The 15934-nt window shown below is 43.8% G+C and overlaps 1 pseudogene; it reads left to right on the forward strand.

Annotated features, from left to right (window-relative positions):
• Window positions 1-1430: 1430 nt before the first annotated feature.
• On the forward strand, window positions 1431-1548 carry LOC124555795 (annotated as a pseudogene).
• The last annotated feature ends 14386 nt before the right edge of the window (window positions 1549-15934 follow it).

Consider the following 15934-nt stretch of genomic DNA (forward strand, 5'->3'; position numbering starts at 1 on the left):
GAACAGTTGGTTTTCGATTGCCACACACAATATCGTTGACATTCCTGACGTGAGCGTTGTCGGTGGACGTCGAAACGAGTCCTGAACGAGGGTTACCTTTAACTTCCGATCATTTTCAAACCGTGCGAACCATTCGTAACACAGAGTACCGTTTAAGCACTCACAACCGTAGGCTTCCTGCATCATTCGGCGTGCCTCTGTAAAGGTTTTCTCCAGTTTCATGAAAAATTTAACGCAGACGCGTTGCTCCTCTAACTCTGTCATCTCGAAATTCGCAAATTGTGTGACACAACGTTCCACACAATACAGGAGTGAACGATAACCAACAGACATACAACAATTTAACTTCCGGTAGTGACACATTAAAAACATGCGTGTGCAGGGATGCCAACCGCATTTCGGTTCAACACAGCACTGAAGCAAAATTACGAATGTTACGGAATGTTTTGAACAGACCTCGTATAGTTTTATAAATCCCGTGAGTACGAAAGAAAGCTGATGCCTGGGTCATGATTAGGACAGGGAGGTGTCAATTTTAGCCAAGAGCTGACGATAGCTAGGGGGAGGTTTTACCAATGAAAAAATAGCTCAAGTCCAAACCAGCAGTTGCCCATATACAAGGGGAAAAAAAACATGGAATGCCAAGTAACTTTTATTGAATGTTGCAGTGCATTTCTAAATGACACAGATACATGACACTATTTTTCAGTGTAGAAAATAGCGCACGGAACATTGTACCAGTTGTTTAGTTCCTCGACGACAGAAATACGCTCCTTGGTCACAGCGCCATCTAAAAGCCGGTTGAAAACCTCTGTTCCTTCAGTTGTTAATTCGGTTTACCGAAAAGAAAGATGGTTCAAATGGCTCTGAGCACTATGGGACTTAACTTCTGAGGTCATCAGTCCCCTAGAACTTAAAACTACTTGAACCTAACTAACCTAAGGACATCACACACATCTATGGCCGAGGCAGGATTCGAACCTGCGACCGTAGCGGTCGCGCGGCTCCAGACTGTAAAGCCTAGAACCGCTCGGCCACTCCGGCCGGCGAAAAGATAGAAATCGCATGGTGCAAGGTGTGGCCATCCCGATCGGTATTACCCACGTCTGTGCGGCCTTGGTCAGGTGGTTGGCACCGTTTCATTACAGGTGGACGTGACATTGCATTTGGTTCATCCAGCGGTAGAAATTAAGGATGAATGTTCGTGCTTTGTCCATTAGAATCGTGCTGTTCCACAAACTTCGACTTTGGAGTACAGTTCCAGTTGCTACATCATTTCAGTAGCACACTGTAATGCACTTGTTATCCGCAGCAGCTCTGTGTCTGTAGGAAACCCGTAACATGTGTCTACTGACAATGCGGCACTCTTGTTGGGCAGTGATCTTATTGTGGGACTGCTCGCTTTTCTGAAGTCCCTACGTACCACAAACGCCAACGGCCTTTCCACAGTGGAACACCGGTTCCCGTCAGATCACTGAAGTTAAGCGCTGCCGGGCTTGGCTAGCACTTGGATGGGTCACCGCCTAGGTCTGTAGAGTGCTGTTGGCAAGCGGGATACACTCAGCCCTTGTGAGGCCAGTCTAGCAGCTACTTGTCAGTGAAGTAGCGACACTGGTCAGAAAAATTGAAAACGGCCAGGAGAGCAGTGTGCTGACCACAGGCCCCTCCGTCTCTGCGGATGGTGACGTCTAAGTGTTGAGGATGACATAGAGGCTGGCCAGTACAGTTGGGCCTTCAAAGCCTGTTCGGACGGTGTCTGTTAGTACTTACCACAATCCTAAGGTGAATCTGTTTAGGAATGACACAAGATGACGCTTATATAAATGAAATTTTCTTTTTACGTTAGGCTTTATTGATAGTAACGTTGAACCTTATTTACAACCGCTAAGTTTTGGTGAGGCATTTTTTTTTTAATTTTTTAACTTTTACTTTTTCATCTTTCGTATTTTGATAAGCGTAATAAGTGCCTCTCGTTCTTTACTTTCCTTTAGTCTTACCAAGTGATTCAAAGAAGCTCGAAATTTAGCGCGGACTTTAATGCGAGATGCCTATAACTGTTTCCACGACGGAACTTTGTGTCGATACATGCCAGAAAATCCAAAGAGATTCTGATCGTAAGTGAAGTATGTTAGCGGCGAGAAACAATCAATGCCTCCTCTGCACTATAGCAATGGAGATACTATCGAAGACAGTGCTGCCAAAGCAGAGTTACTAAACACAGCCTTCCGAAATGCCTTCACAAAAGAAGACGAAATAAATATTACAGAATTCGAATCGAGAACAGCTGCCAACATGAGTAACGTAGAAGTAAATATCCTCGGAGTAGTGAAGCAACTCAAATCACTTAATAAAAACAAGTCTTCTGGTCCAGACTGTATACCAATTAGGTTCCTTTCGGAGTATGCTGATGCATTAGCTCCATACTTAACAATCATATACAACCGTTCGCTCGACGAAAGATCCGTACCCAAAGACTGGAAAGTTGCACAGCTCACACCAATATTCAAGAAAGGTAGTAGGAGTAATCCACTAAATTACAGGCCCATATCGTTAACGTCGATATGCAGCAGGATTTTAGAACATACATTGTGTTCGAATGGAATGAATTACTGATTGGCGACTCCATGCAGTAATGAATTACCGCGAAGAAAACGGTCTATTGCCGCGCGGAATTAGCCGAGCGGTCTAGGGCGCTGCAGTCATAGACTGTGTGGCTGGTCTCGGCGGAGGTTCGAGCCCTCCCTCGGGCGTGGGTGTGTGTGTTTGTCCTTAGGATAATTTAGGTTAAGTACTGTGCAACCTTAGGGACTGATGACCTTAGCAGTTAAGTCCCATACGATTTCACACACATCTGAAAATTTTTGAAACGGTCTGTTGACACACAGTCAACATGGGTTTAGAAAACGTCGTTCTTGCAAAACACGACTAGCTCTTTATTCACGTGAAGTGCTGTGTGCTATTGACAAGGGATCCCAGATCGATTCCGTATTTCTGGATTTCCAGAAGGCCTTTGACACTGTACCACACAAGCGGCTCGTGGTGAAATTGCGTTCTTATGGAATATCGTCTCAGTTATGTGACTGAATTTGTGATTTCCTGTCAGAGAGGTCACAGTTCGTAGTAATTGAAATAAAGTCATCGAAAAAAATGTTCAAATATGTGTGAAATCTTATGGGACTTGATTGCTAAGGTCATCATTCCCTAAGCTTACACACTACTTAACCTAAATTATCCTAAGGACAAACACACACACTCATGCCCGAGGGAGGACTCGAACCTCCGCCGGGACCAGCCGCACAGAAAGTCATCGAGTAAAACAGAAGTGATTTCTGGCGTTCCCCAAGGTAGTGTTATAGGACCTTTTCTGTTCCTTATCTATATAAACGATTTGGGAGACAATATGAGCAGCCGTCTTCGGTTGTTTTCAGATGACGCTGTCGTTTATCGACTAATAAAGTCATCAGAAGATAAAGACAAACTGCAAAACGATTTAGAAGAAATATCGGAATGGTGCGAAAAGTGGCAGTTGACCTTAAATAATGAAAAGTGTGAGGTCATCCACATGAGTGCTAAAAGGAACTCGTTAAACTTCGGTTACAAGATAAATCAGTCTAATCTAAAAGCCGTAAATTCAACTAAATACCTAGGTATTACAATTACGAACAACTTAAATTAGAAGGAACACATAGAAAATGTTGTGGGGAAGGCTAACCGAAGACTGCGTTTTATTGGCAGAACACTTAGAAAATGTAACAGATCTACTAAGGAGACTGCCTACACTACGCTTGTCCGTCCTCTTTTAGAATACTGCTGCGCGGTGTGGGATCCTTACCAGATAGAACTGACGGAGTACATCGGAAAAGTTCAAAGAAAGGCAGCATGTTTTGTATTATCGCGAAATATGGGGGAAAGTGTCACAGAAATGATACAGGATTTGGGATGGACATCATCAAAAGAAAGGCGTTTTTCGTTGCGACGGAATCTTCTCACAAAAGTCCAATCACCAACTTTCTCCTCCGAATGCGAAAATATTTTGTTGATACCAACCTACATAGGGAGGAACGATCACCACGATAAAATAAGGGAAATCAGAGCTCGTACGGAAAGATATAGCTGTTCATTCTTTCCGCGCGCTATACGAGAATGGAATAATAGAGAATTGTGAAGGTGGTTCGATGAACCCTCTGCCAGGCAATTAAATGTCATTTGCAGAGTATCCATGTAGATGTAGATGTAGAAAATGAATGGGTGGAAAGATAATATTCATCTACATCTACATCTACATTTATACTCCGCAAGCCACCCAACGGTGTGTGGCGGAGGGCACTTTACGTGCCACTGTCATTACCTCCCTTTCCTGTTCCAGTCGCGTATGGTTCGCGGGAAGAACGACTGTCTAAAAGCCTCCGTGCGAGCTCTAATCTCTCTAATTTTACATTCGTGATCTCCTCGGGAGGTATAAGTAGGGGGAAGCAATATATTCGATACCTCATCCAGAAACGCACCCTCTCGAAACCTGGCGAGCAAGCTACACCGCGATGCAGAGCGCCTCTCTTGCAGAGTCTGCCACTTGAGTTTGCTAAACATCTCCGTAACGCTATCACGGTTACCAAATAACCCTGTGACGAAACGCGCCGCTCTTCTTTGGATCTTCTCTATCTCCTCCGTCAGACCGATCTGGTACGGATCCCACACTGATGAGCAATACTCAAGTATAGATCGAACGAGTGTTTTGTAAGCCACCTCCTTTGTTGATGGACTACATTTTCTAAGCACTCTCCCAATGAATCTCAACCTGGTACCCGCCTTACCAACAATTAATTTTATATGATCATTCCACTTCAAATCTTTCCGCACGCATACTCCCAGATATTTTACAGAAGTAACTGCTACCAGTGTTTGTTCCGCTATCATATAATCATACAATAAAGGATCCTTCTTTCTATGTATTCGCAATACATTACATTTGTCTATGTTAAGGGCCAGTTGCCACTCCCTGCACCAAGTGCCTATCCGCTGCAGATCTTCCTGCATTTCGCTACAATCTTCTAATGCTGCAACTTCTCTGTATACTACAGCATCATCCGCGAAAAGCCGCATGGAACTTCCTATGATTAAAGTGCTTATTTTCGAAATACACATTTACACTGAAAGGTTAACCGTCACAGTTGCTACGGACATTGACAGACGTTCGATGTGGGCTCCATTTGTGACCCGGCAGATACCTATCTGGTACTGATTTTCCTACCAGATCCGTTCCAACGTAACTCAACCAACGGAGTTAACCGCGCCGACTATCCGATGCCTTAGTTGCTGTAAGTTCCGCGGAAATGGTGGTGCCTAAGCCATGTTCTTCACACATCCTAAAAAGAAACAAATCCTTTGCTGTAAGGTCAGGGGACCTGGTGCGCCTCAACATGAACGACACACCATTCGACCCAGTTCGACCAAACAAGCGCTATCGAAGATGTTCGTTGAGATGACTACGTACGAATTTATGCCAGTGTAGTTGGGCCCCGTCGTGCCACAAAATGTAGTCGGGTACCTCTTCTGTCAACTGAGGCAACAACCAGAGAGCACGCTCATCGAGGTAGATTATGCCTGTAGCGGTTGGTTCTGCGAAGAAGATAGGACCAAAGACTTTGCAGAAAACATTAACTTTCGGAGAATCACTTTCACATTTCAGAGAGGCATGAGGGTTTTATGTACCCCATATTCTCACTCGGCTTGTTCACTTTGCCGTTGAAATGAAATGCGGCTTCGGCAGAGGACGTAACTGTGACTCCGAAACCATCCACCTCAATCCGAACCACCCACCTCCATCTGTGCTTGTTAATCAATGCATAATTGTCTCCGGCTTGGCCGGCCAGAGTGACCGAGCGGTTCTAGGCGCTACAGTCTGAAACTGCGCGACCGCTACGGTCGCAGGTTCGAATCCTGCCTCGGGCATGGATGTGTGTGATGTCCATATGTTAGTTAGGTTTAAGTAGTTCTAAGTTCTAGGGGACTGATGACCTCAGAAATTAAGTCCCATAGTGCTCAGAGCCTTTTTTTTTTATTTTTCCTCCGGCTTTGTTTACCGGCTAGTTTTAGCGACTTCAAAAATTTGAATTCTGTAAGCCTTAAAATATCGATGCTTGCCCAACACGTACTTTCACTCTCTGATGTCATACTGAATAATATTTTGAGGTAACTCAACGTTTAGACCAAGCATTCACTGCTCAAAAGAAAGTGATTAGAATAATGTATGGGACTCACAGTCCCACATCTTGTAGGCATCTCTTTAAGAGGTTAGGAATTCTTACAACAGCCTCCCAGAACATTTACTCAGCAATGACTTTTGTTCTCAACAATATGGATCAGTTTAAAAACAACAGTGACATTCATGATCATAATACCAGAAGAAAGAAAGACTTACACTATCCTCTACTTAACCTATCTTTGGCAAAGAAAGGGGTAAATTTTGCTGCTGTAAAAATTTCGCTGAATTACCAGATGAGATAAAATATCTGGCAGACAGCAGTCATAGTTTCAAAAATAAATTGAAATCATATCTCCTCAGCACAGGAATAAATAAACCTATAGGTATAATCTATGCATTTTGTGCCATTTAAGGGAATGAGGTGGGTAATAAAAATTTTAAGCCTAAAGAAAAGCCTTGACTCATGTGTGCATTTGTTATGCATTTGGCACGTTCCACATCATAATGATTATCGTGAGATTGATCAATGGAACACGTAACTAAGACACACCACATTGTTGATTGCGACGCATTCACTACTCGACTGGCAGGACGCGTGGATTTCCTGAGGTCGTTTTCCACTACTTCATTCTCGACAGACGGTCATCCTGTGGTTTTCTACTTGCTTACGCATTCTGTCCCCTCGAATTACTTTGCCCATCTAGCATCTAGCAGTGTTCAAAATGGTTCAAATGGCTCTGAGCATATGGGACTCAACTGCTGAGGTCATTAGTCCCCTAGAACTTAGAACTAGTTAAACCTAACTAACCTAAGGACATCACAAACATCCATGCCCGAGGCAGGATTCGAACCTGCGACCGTAGCGGTCTTGCGGTTCTAGACTGCAGCGCCTTTAACCGCACGGCCACTTCGGCCGGCTTCTAGCAGTGTTATGATGGTGTGGTGTTACTTTACCAAACTCAGTCTGAAAATATCTTTGAACGGTGATTATTGATGATGATTTTGGATATCCTACGACACATTATGCCTTTTCTTTCGCGTATGCCACCATTTTGAATAGTAACGCCAGCGATAAACAACAACGGCAACTTTCTACTGTTGCGTTGTCGCCAACCTAAATTGTGACGATTTACCTTTCGCTCTATATGCGTATTCCTGAAATAACATTTCTGTAGTCACAGGAATACTTTCTTTTTGTCCCATTTATTTTGAATCACCCTTTGTTTCCAAATGTAGCGGTAGTGGTAGTAGAAACGACGTTACAAATAACGACATAGTAAGCGATCTAGGCTGTTTTATTCAGAAAAAAGATCTTTTCAAGATGGTCCTTGGGAAAAATTTTCGAAGGCCATAAACATAGATGAAAACCGCATGTAAATACGGAATATGTTATCGGACCATGTGCGGGAAACTGAGTGTAGTACATTTCTCATGAAGAATAACTATAAAAAGCTTTGTACTAGATGTGTGGCAGCGATCAACAATTGCGCCCAAAACAAAATGTTAATAGTATTTCTGAACCATGGTCGGATCGTTTTAAAATAAACTGCTATTGGTTTACAGTTTTTAGTTTACTTTTTGTAAATTTGTACTCGGTCGTCAGCTGCCCATTGTCAACAGAAGAGAAAAACGTGTGTGAAGAACAGCAATGTGTTTTTATTATATAAGCTTTTATAACAAGAGAAACACATACACACAAAAAATATTTTCTGTCCTGCTAGCATGCGTCCCTCACCCGACGAATGGACATCGTTCCACCATTCGTATTGGCAACAGCAGAGAATAAACAAAGCTCGACATTCCAAAACATAACTGTGAAGCTTAGTACTGTTCCGTGAGGAACAAAGTTTGAAAACGCACGACGCCTCTGGCAAAGAACTCAAAAAGCGATGCTAGATGTATGTCAGTCGTGTAAATGTAAAAAGAGTATCAAAATACAGTTAGTACGAGGGCGTGCTGAAAAGTAATGCTTCCGAATTTTCCGTTTCGTTCTCAATGTCGGTTGACGTATTACATGTCATGCACATTACTCGGACCACTTTCGCGCTTCTCTGACGCAAGTTGCAGCCCTCTGCGACTAGACGGCTCTGAATCGCCTCGAGTAACATGCCGTTCTACCACGTATCTATGTCGATGCGTGAGAAACAGCGTGCTGTAATCAAGTTTCTAACGGCAGAAAACGTGCCTCCAATTGAAATCCATAGAAGAGTGAAAGCTGTTTCGCTAATGATTCTATCGACATCGGTAATGTACGACGTTTCGTTGTTCGTGCGCATAATGAAGGAAGCGTTCGTGCTAGCGTCAACGTGTGTGACAGAGCTTGGAGTGTTCACAAAACTTAAAGAACATCTTCGATTTCACTCTGATAGTGACGAAGCGGTGCAAACAGAGGTGAGATTTCGGCTCCCTCATCAAAGTCAAACATTCTACATTGACGGTATCAACAAACTGGTCTCTCGTTTTGGGTGGGGGGATGGGGGGAAGGGGAGTAAGGGGGGGGGGGGGGGAGTATTCGTTGCCGAAATGAGAACTTGGGCAGAGGAACCCCATGACACAGGATACTGAGATGTGGGCCAGGGCTACAAAAAAAGAAGAACTCTCTTCTCGGCTTTTGACAAGATCAATGTGTTTTTATATTCAATAAACTTTACCAACAGCCGTATACTTTAGGTTATTTTATTTCGAACACAACCAGTTTCGGCAATTCATTTTGCCATCTTCAGGCCCCAAACGCTTTTTTCGAATCAACGAGGTTATCGTATAGTGCCATAAACCTGGATACCGTGAATCCTAAAAGTTGTGCAACTGATTCAGACGAAAGCATAACACCAACAAGCTTTCGTATGAATCAGTTGCACAACGGTTGGGATTCACGGTATCCAGATTTATGGCACTATACGATAAGCTCGTTGATTCGAAAAAAGTGTGTGGGGCGTGAAGATGGTAAAATGAATTACCGAAACTGGTTGTGGTCGAAATAAAATAACCTAAAGTACACGACTGTTGGTAAGTTTATTGAATTGAAAAGTGCATACCAGCCGATGTCCCCTGGCCATAATGGATCGACGGAGATCAATGCGTAGTTTATTTACCCACTCGTAGTGATACATCTGACAGTCTTTTATTGACGAACTATTGTATCGAGGACTCGACGTATGTGTAAACTGTCTAAGGACGATACCATATCTAATTTTATTAAGGTTCATGGAATTAATATGCTTGCTGATGATACGACTTTGTATAATACTATATAGTTCGCGTACATCGCCAGCATATATAAGTAAGGGATGTTGAGAAATAAGTATTTATACATGAAGAACGAAAATGTTTTATTCAAAAAGCTTTAACGGTTAAAAATAAAAAAATCAGAGGTATTGCTTTTAACCATGCCCTTGTAGATAGTGCCGATCAGATCAGCTGTGGATATATGCAGTCCTTCCTTGTGAGCCACTGTTGGAGCGCGAACAATGCGGTTTTCAGTGATGCCTTGCAGTCCTGTAGGGAGGTATTTTCCACGTTAATACATGTATCGCCTGCGTACTGCAAAACATCCACCTTCCCCGGGAATACCCTATGTAGGTCAACGGTATAGATACTAGAAGGAAGAGGTGCCAAAACAGATCCTTGCGACAATTCCATACTAGTAATTGCTGCTCCTATCGTAATTGCTTGAATACGTCTAGAAGCAACCGATCTGAAAGAAGTGATAACAGATCTTTTGAAAAGTGTGAGGTATGCGTTGTTCCCTTAGTTTTACGATTAGCACTGGTAGTAATACGTTGTGTAGGTGCCTCTTAGGTCCAGAAACAAACCTACTAAATACGCATATCGACTGAAACAGAGCTATATGTCATTAACCAGATGCTTGACAGCATCTTCGGTATCTTTCCCTTTGCGAAAACACGCCTCACACTGGAATCTGACTACTGTTTCTAACACTTTGTAAGGACATTGTAGTAACGTGACTGGGTGGTACGATCGTACCGAATCAGGTTGTTCCCTTGTTTGAGCACAGGTTAAGATCCTCTCTGTCTTTCGGGACCCAGGTTATAATGTTCAGGGCATATTTTATTGTAAATACGTGGTAGTTGCTGTTGTCCTTCATGTGGCAGAAACGACAGCATATTGTAGTCGATATTATTTGGGCTGGGGGCGGTATTTTCACCAGAGAAAAAAGCTCTGCAGGTCTATCAATGAGATTGGCTGTAGAAGATGGGGACAGTAAAATGGTCACATGGCTCTGAGCACTATGAGACTTAACTTCTGAGGTCATCGGTCCCCTAGAACTTAGAACTACTTAAACCTAACTAACCCAAGGACCTCACACACACCAATGCCCGAGGCAGGATTCGAACCTGCGACCGTAGCGTTTGCGCGGTTCCAGACTGTAGCGCCTAGAACCGCTCGGCCACTCAGGCCGGCCAGAGGGGGACAGTCACTAAGATTTTGATCTTCTGTGTAGGCAGGTGTTTTATGGAGGGAGATGTTTGCTTTTTGTAACATCTGCTTCGTAACACAAGTTGTACGCATTGAGTTTAAACGGTGAGGCATCGAGAGTTTCTCGAAGCTCTTCAGCTTCTTCCACACAGTTGTCACTGTATTGTCCTTAGCTGTACAAGGTGATTACGTCGTAAAATCACAAACTTTCGGGGATGATCGAGAAGGGAAATGTATCAATCTGAGATAAGAGACCCTGGTCCGGAAACGACCGTGGCGAAACTTGTAAACGAAAATACTTGTAGATAAAATCGTTCTGATACCTCTAACAGTGGACCTCTTCTACTGCAAGCTCTATGCTGTCCGTTTTTTGGAGGAGCTATTGTGGACAAAACAAGGGAAAAAAACTCTACTAAACAATGGCTCTAAAATGCAAGAGCATTTGTTCAGTAGAAGACATGTGTTTCATAGTAGTATAGGTTTGGGAAAAAATTTCCCTTTCTTCAAAAGTGGCAGTTCTCCTTAAATGTGGACATAAGTGCGGTAACGTAGAAAGAGAATCCGATTACAAGATTGGTGGTGAACATCTTCAAGAGGTCATATTGTTCAAACATTTAGTGGTAATACCAAACCCAATATGAAAAGGATAAAGCAAGCAAAATTAGTGTTAAGGAAGGCGAATGGAAGACACAGAATAACTGATCAAAAGAAACCTAACATTCCTATGAAATGCAGAATTGACCACTGCAGGTCACGAGAGGCGTATCCGCCAGTGCAAAAGGAGGCGTGGAGCATGGACAGGGTGGGTCGGTCAGGAGAACAGTCACTTCGAACGGGGACTAGTAATTGTGTGTAACAAACTCATCAAGAACATTTCAATCCTTCGAAAGTCGCCGAGCTGGTATAAACAGCGACACAGCAGGACAGTGATTTGGAGAGATGAATCATGTTGCACTTTGTGGCAATCTGATGCAAACTGCAGTGCCAACAGCGAAGTACGGGGCAGGTGGTGTTATGCCACGTGAGTGCTTTTCGTTCTTATGGCGCGGACAACTTACTGCACTAAAGAAACACGGTAAATGCCGAAGGATATAAACAGTTTACAGAACAGTGTGCAGCAGAGGAACAGTTATGTGCGATGATTGTTCGTAACAACACGGAAAGCACCCTGTCATAAAGCAGCATCTGTGAGGCAATGATTTGTGGTCTATAATATTCCTGAAATGGAGTTACTTGCCCAGACTGCCGACTTGAATCGAATGGAATACCTCCGACATAAATTAGAACGTCGACTTCGCTCCAGCGTCCAACATCACTTTCTTCTCTGGTTTCGGTTCCTGACGAAGAATGAGCTGCAGTTCCCCGGAGATACACAGACCTACGGGTGGACACAACTGCCAGCCGGTGTAGCCGAGCGGTTCTAGGCGCTTCAGTCTGAAACCGCGCAACCACTACGGTCGCAGGTTCGAATCCTGCCTCAGGCATGGATGTGTATGATGTCCTTAGGTTAGTTAGGCTTAAGTAGTTCTTAAGTAGTGCTCAGAACCATTTGAATCATTTGTGGACACACCCCTCATTCATGCAACTAACAGCTGTCCGGATACTCTTCACCAGGCAGTATGTATATGTTAGAAGTGACGACAGATACAAATACCTTTGCTAACAGCACGACATCGCCTAAAGCGCCTTTCCTAGGCTCACGACCATTTCAGTTGGACCTTTGACGACTCGAAAAGTGTGGCCTAGTCAGATGTGTCCCGATTTTAGTTGGTAAGAGTCGATGGTAGAATTCGAGAGTGGCGCAGGCCACACGACGTCATGGAGCTAAGTTTTCAACAAGGCTTCATAACGGTGTGAACTGTGTTAACATGTAATGGACTGGGACCTCTGGACGGTCAGCTACTTGGAGACCATTCGCAGCCATTCATGGACTTCATGTTCCAAACAACAGAGGAATTTTTGTGGATCACAATGCGCCATGTCACCGGGCAAAAGTTGTTCGGGATTAGTTTGAAGAACATTGCGGATAATTCCAGCGAAAGATTTGGCCACCCAGACCACAAGACTTGAATCTCATCGAACATTTATGGGACATAATGGAGAGGACAAAATGCTGTACCGGCAACACTTCCGCAGTTATGGGCAGGTACAGATGCAGTATGGCTCCTTATAGCTGCAGGGGACTTCCAACGACATGTTGAGTCCATGCCGCGTCGAGTTGCTACACTATGGCAGAGGAAAGGAAGTTAAACACGATATTAGGAGATTGTTGTCGTTTTGGTCTTCAGTCCAGAAACTGGTTTGATGCAGCTCTCCATGCGACTCTATCCTGTGCAAGCTGCTTCATCTCCCAGTACGTACTGCAGCCTACATCCTTCTGAATCTGCTTAGTGTATTAATCTCTTGGTCTCCCTCTACGATTTTTACCCTCCACGCTGCCCTCCAATACTAAACTGGTGATCCCTTGATGCCTCAGAACATGTCCTACCAACCGGTCCCTTCTTCTTGTCAAGTTGTGCCACAAAATCCTCTTCTCCCCAATTCTATTCAATACCTCCTCATTAGTTATGTAATCTACCCATATGATCTTCAGCATTCTTCTGTAAAACCACATTTCGAAAGCTTCTATTCTCTATTTGTCTAAACTATTTATCGTCCATGTTTCACCACCATACATGGCTACACTCGATACAAATACTTTCAGAAACGACTTCCTGTCACTTAAATCTATACTCGATGTTAACAAATTTCTCTTCTTCAGAAACGCTCTGCTTGCCATTGCCAGTCTACATTTTATATCCTCACTACTTCGACCATCGTCAGTTATTTTGCTCCCCAAATAGCAAAAATCCTTTACTACTTTAAGTGTCTCATTTCCTAATCTAATTCCCTCAGCATCACCCGAGTTAACTCGACTGCATTCCATTATCCTCGTTTTGCTTTTGTTGATGTTCATCTTATATCCTCCTTTCAAGACACTATCCATTCCGTTCAACTGCTCTTCCAAGTCCTTTGCTGTCTCTGACAGAATTACAATGTCATCGGCGAACCTCAAAGTTTTTATTTCTTCTCCATGGGTTTTAATACCTACTCCGAATTTTTCTTTTGTTTCCTTCACTTCTTGCTCAATATACAGATTGAATAACATCGGAGAAAGGCTACAACCCTGTCTCACTCCCTTCCCAACCACTGCTTCCCTTTCACGCCCCTCGACTCTTATAACTGCCATCTGGTTTCTGTACAAATTGTAAATAGCCTTTCGCTCCCTGTATTTTACCCCTGCCACCTTCAGAATTTGAAAGAGAGTATTCCAGTCAACATTATCAAAAGCTTTCTCTAAGTCTACAAATGCTAGAAACGTAGGTTTGCCATTTCTTAATCAAGCTTGTAAAAGAAGTTGTAGGGTCAGTGTTGCCTCAAGTGTTCCAATAATTCTACGAAATCCAAACTGATCTTCCCTGTGGTTGGCTGCTACCAGTTTTTCCATTCGTCTCTAAAGAATTCGCGTTACTATTTTGCAGCCGTGACTTATTAAACTGATAGTTCGGTAATTTTCACATCTGTCAACACCTGCTTTCTTTGGGATTGGAGTTATTATTTTCTTCTTGAAGTATGAGGGCATTTCGTCTGTCTCATACATCTTGCTCACCAGATGGTAGAGCTTTGTCAGGACGGGCTCTCCTAAGGCTGTCAGTAGTTCCATTGGAATGTTGTCTACACCCGGGACCTTGTTTCGACTTAGGACTTTCAGTGCTCTGTCAAACTCTTATCGTAGTTTTTTATTTTTCAACGACGCGTTTCGTCTTATTTAGGCAGCTTCAGGTTATCTTTTCTAGATGGACGCGAGAGGCACCAAGATCTACATAACACGTTCCCGTTCACAGGAGCGAGTAACAGAGTACGATCTTAACGGGAATCTCCCATTTCATCAGCTACATCCTCTTCCAGTTCCATAATATTGTCCTCAAATACATCGTTCTTGTATAGACACTCTATATGCTCCTTCCACCTTTCTGCTTTCCCTTCTTTGCTTGGAACTGGGTTTCCATCTGAGCTCTTGATATTCATGCAAGTGGTTCTCTTTTCTCCAAAGGTCTCTTTAATTTTCCTGTAGGCAGTATCTACCTAGTGAGATAAGCCTCTACACCCTTACATTTGTCCTCTAGCAATTAGGAGGTATCCCATGACTTTTGTCGCCTCAGTGCAGAGTCAGGTGTGTACTTTGGCTGGTTTATTACAAGTTAAGGCGAGCAGCGACCTCGTTCCCTTTCTTAAATCGGCAGCTGCGAGGTTCACACTCAGCACTCGCAGCGTGGTTCATGAAGACGAGTAAGAATGCAACGTGGGTCCCTCGCAGCTGCCGACCGGAAGCGCGCCGGCCCAGCGCTGCGACCGCGTGGCGGTATCGGGCGTAAGCCGCTATTAGGCCCGGGATACAAACGAGGTCGTTACCTTAACAAGACCGTATTATGTAATCAAACACTAGCCGCTGCCGCGGCTGCGGCTGGGCGCTACGTAGTGGCGCTTTGCCCCCTCCCCCCCCCCCCCCTCCAGTCCCCATCACCCCACTCCCTAGCCTAACGCGCCCACTATTAACATAGCAGATTCGCTTTCAGCGCCGGATTTCGCCACGTGCCTGGCCTGCACTGCATCGCCACCAGGCAATTACCGCCTAGCCGACTCTATTCTGGGCGTCGTCAGTAGACTCAAATGAACGTACGTATTTAGCACTTCCGTTCTCTCCTAGCTCCACCGCGCGAAACAAGTGTTTATTCATGAAGAGAGAGCACGGCTAAATTGCTAAACTGTACTTTGACTACCAGCTCGCTAACAAACATCAAACTCAGGCCCAGTACCAGTTTCCAAGAGCTTCCATTCACTCTTACTTTCACTGTATCAAATGCGTTTTTATTTATGAATGTAATTCAGAGTTACACTGAAGCGCCAAGGAAACAGGAATAGGCAAATGTATTCAAATACAGAGATGGTATTGATTAAAAACAGTCTTGTTTGCAGTTTTAGTATTTTATTTTTCAACGACGCGTTTCGCCTTATTTAGGCATCTTCAGCTTATCTTTTCTAGATGGACGCGAGAGGCACCAAGACCTGCATAACGCGTTCCCGTTCACAGGAGCGAGTAACAGAGTAAGATCTTACTCGCTTTATTTAGGCATCTTCAGGTTATCTTTTCTAGATGGACGCGAGAGGCACCAAGATCCGCATAACGCGTTCCCGCTCACAGGAGCGAATAACAGAGTAAGATCTTACTCTGTTACTCGCTCCTGAGAACGGGAA

Source organism: Schistocerca americana, chromosome 1 (assembly GCF_021461395.2).
Source record: "Schistocerca americana isolate TAMUIC-IGC-003095 chromosome 1, iqSchAmer2.1, whole genome shotgun sequence".
NCBI classification, from domain to species: domain Eukaryota; kingdom Metazoa; phylum Arthropoda; class Insecta; order Orthoptera; family Acrididae; genus Schistocerca; species Schistocerca americana.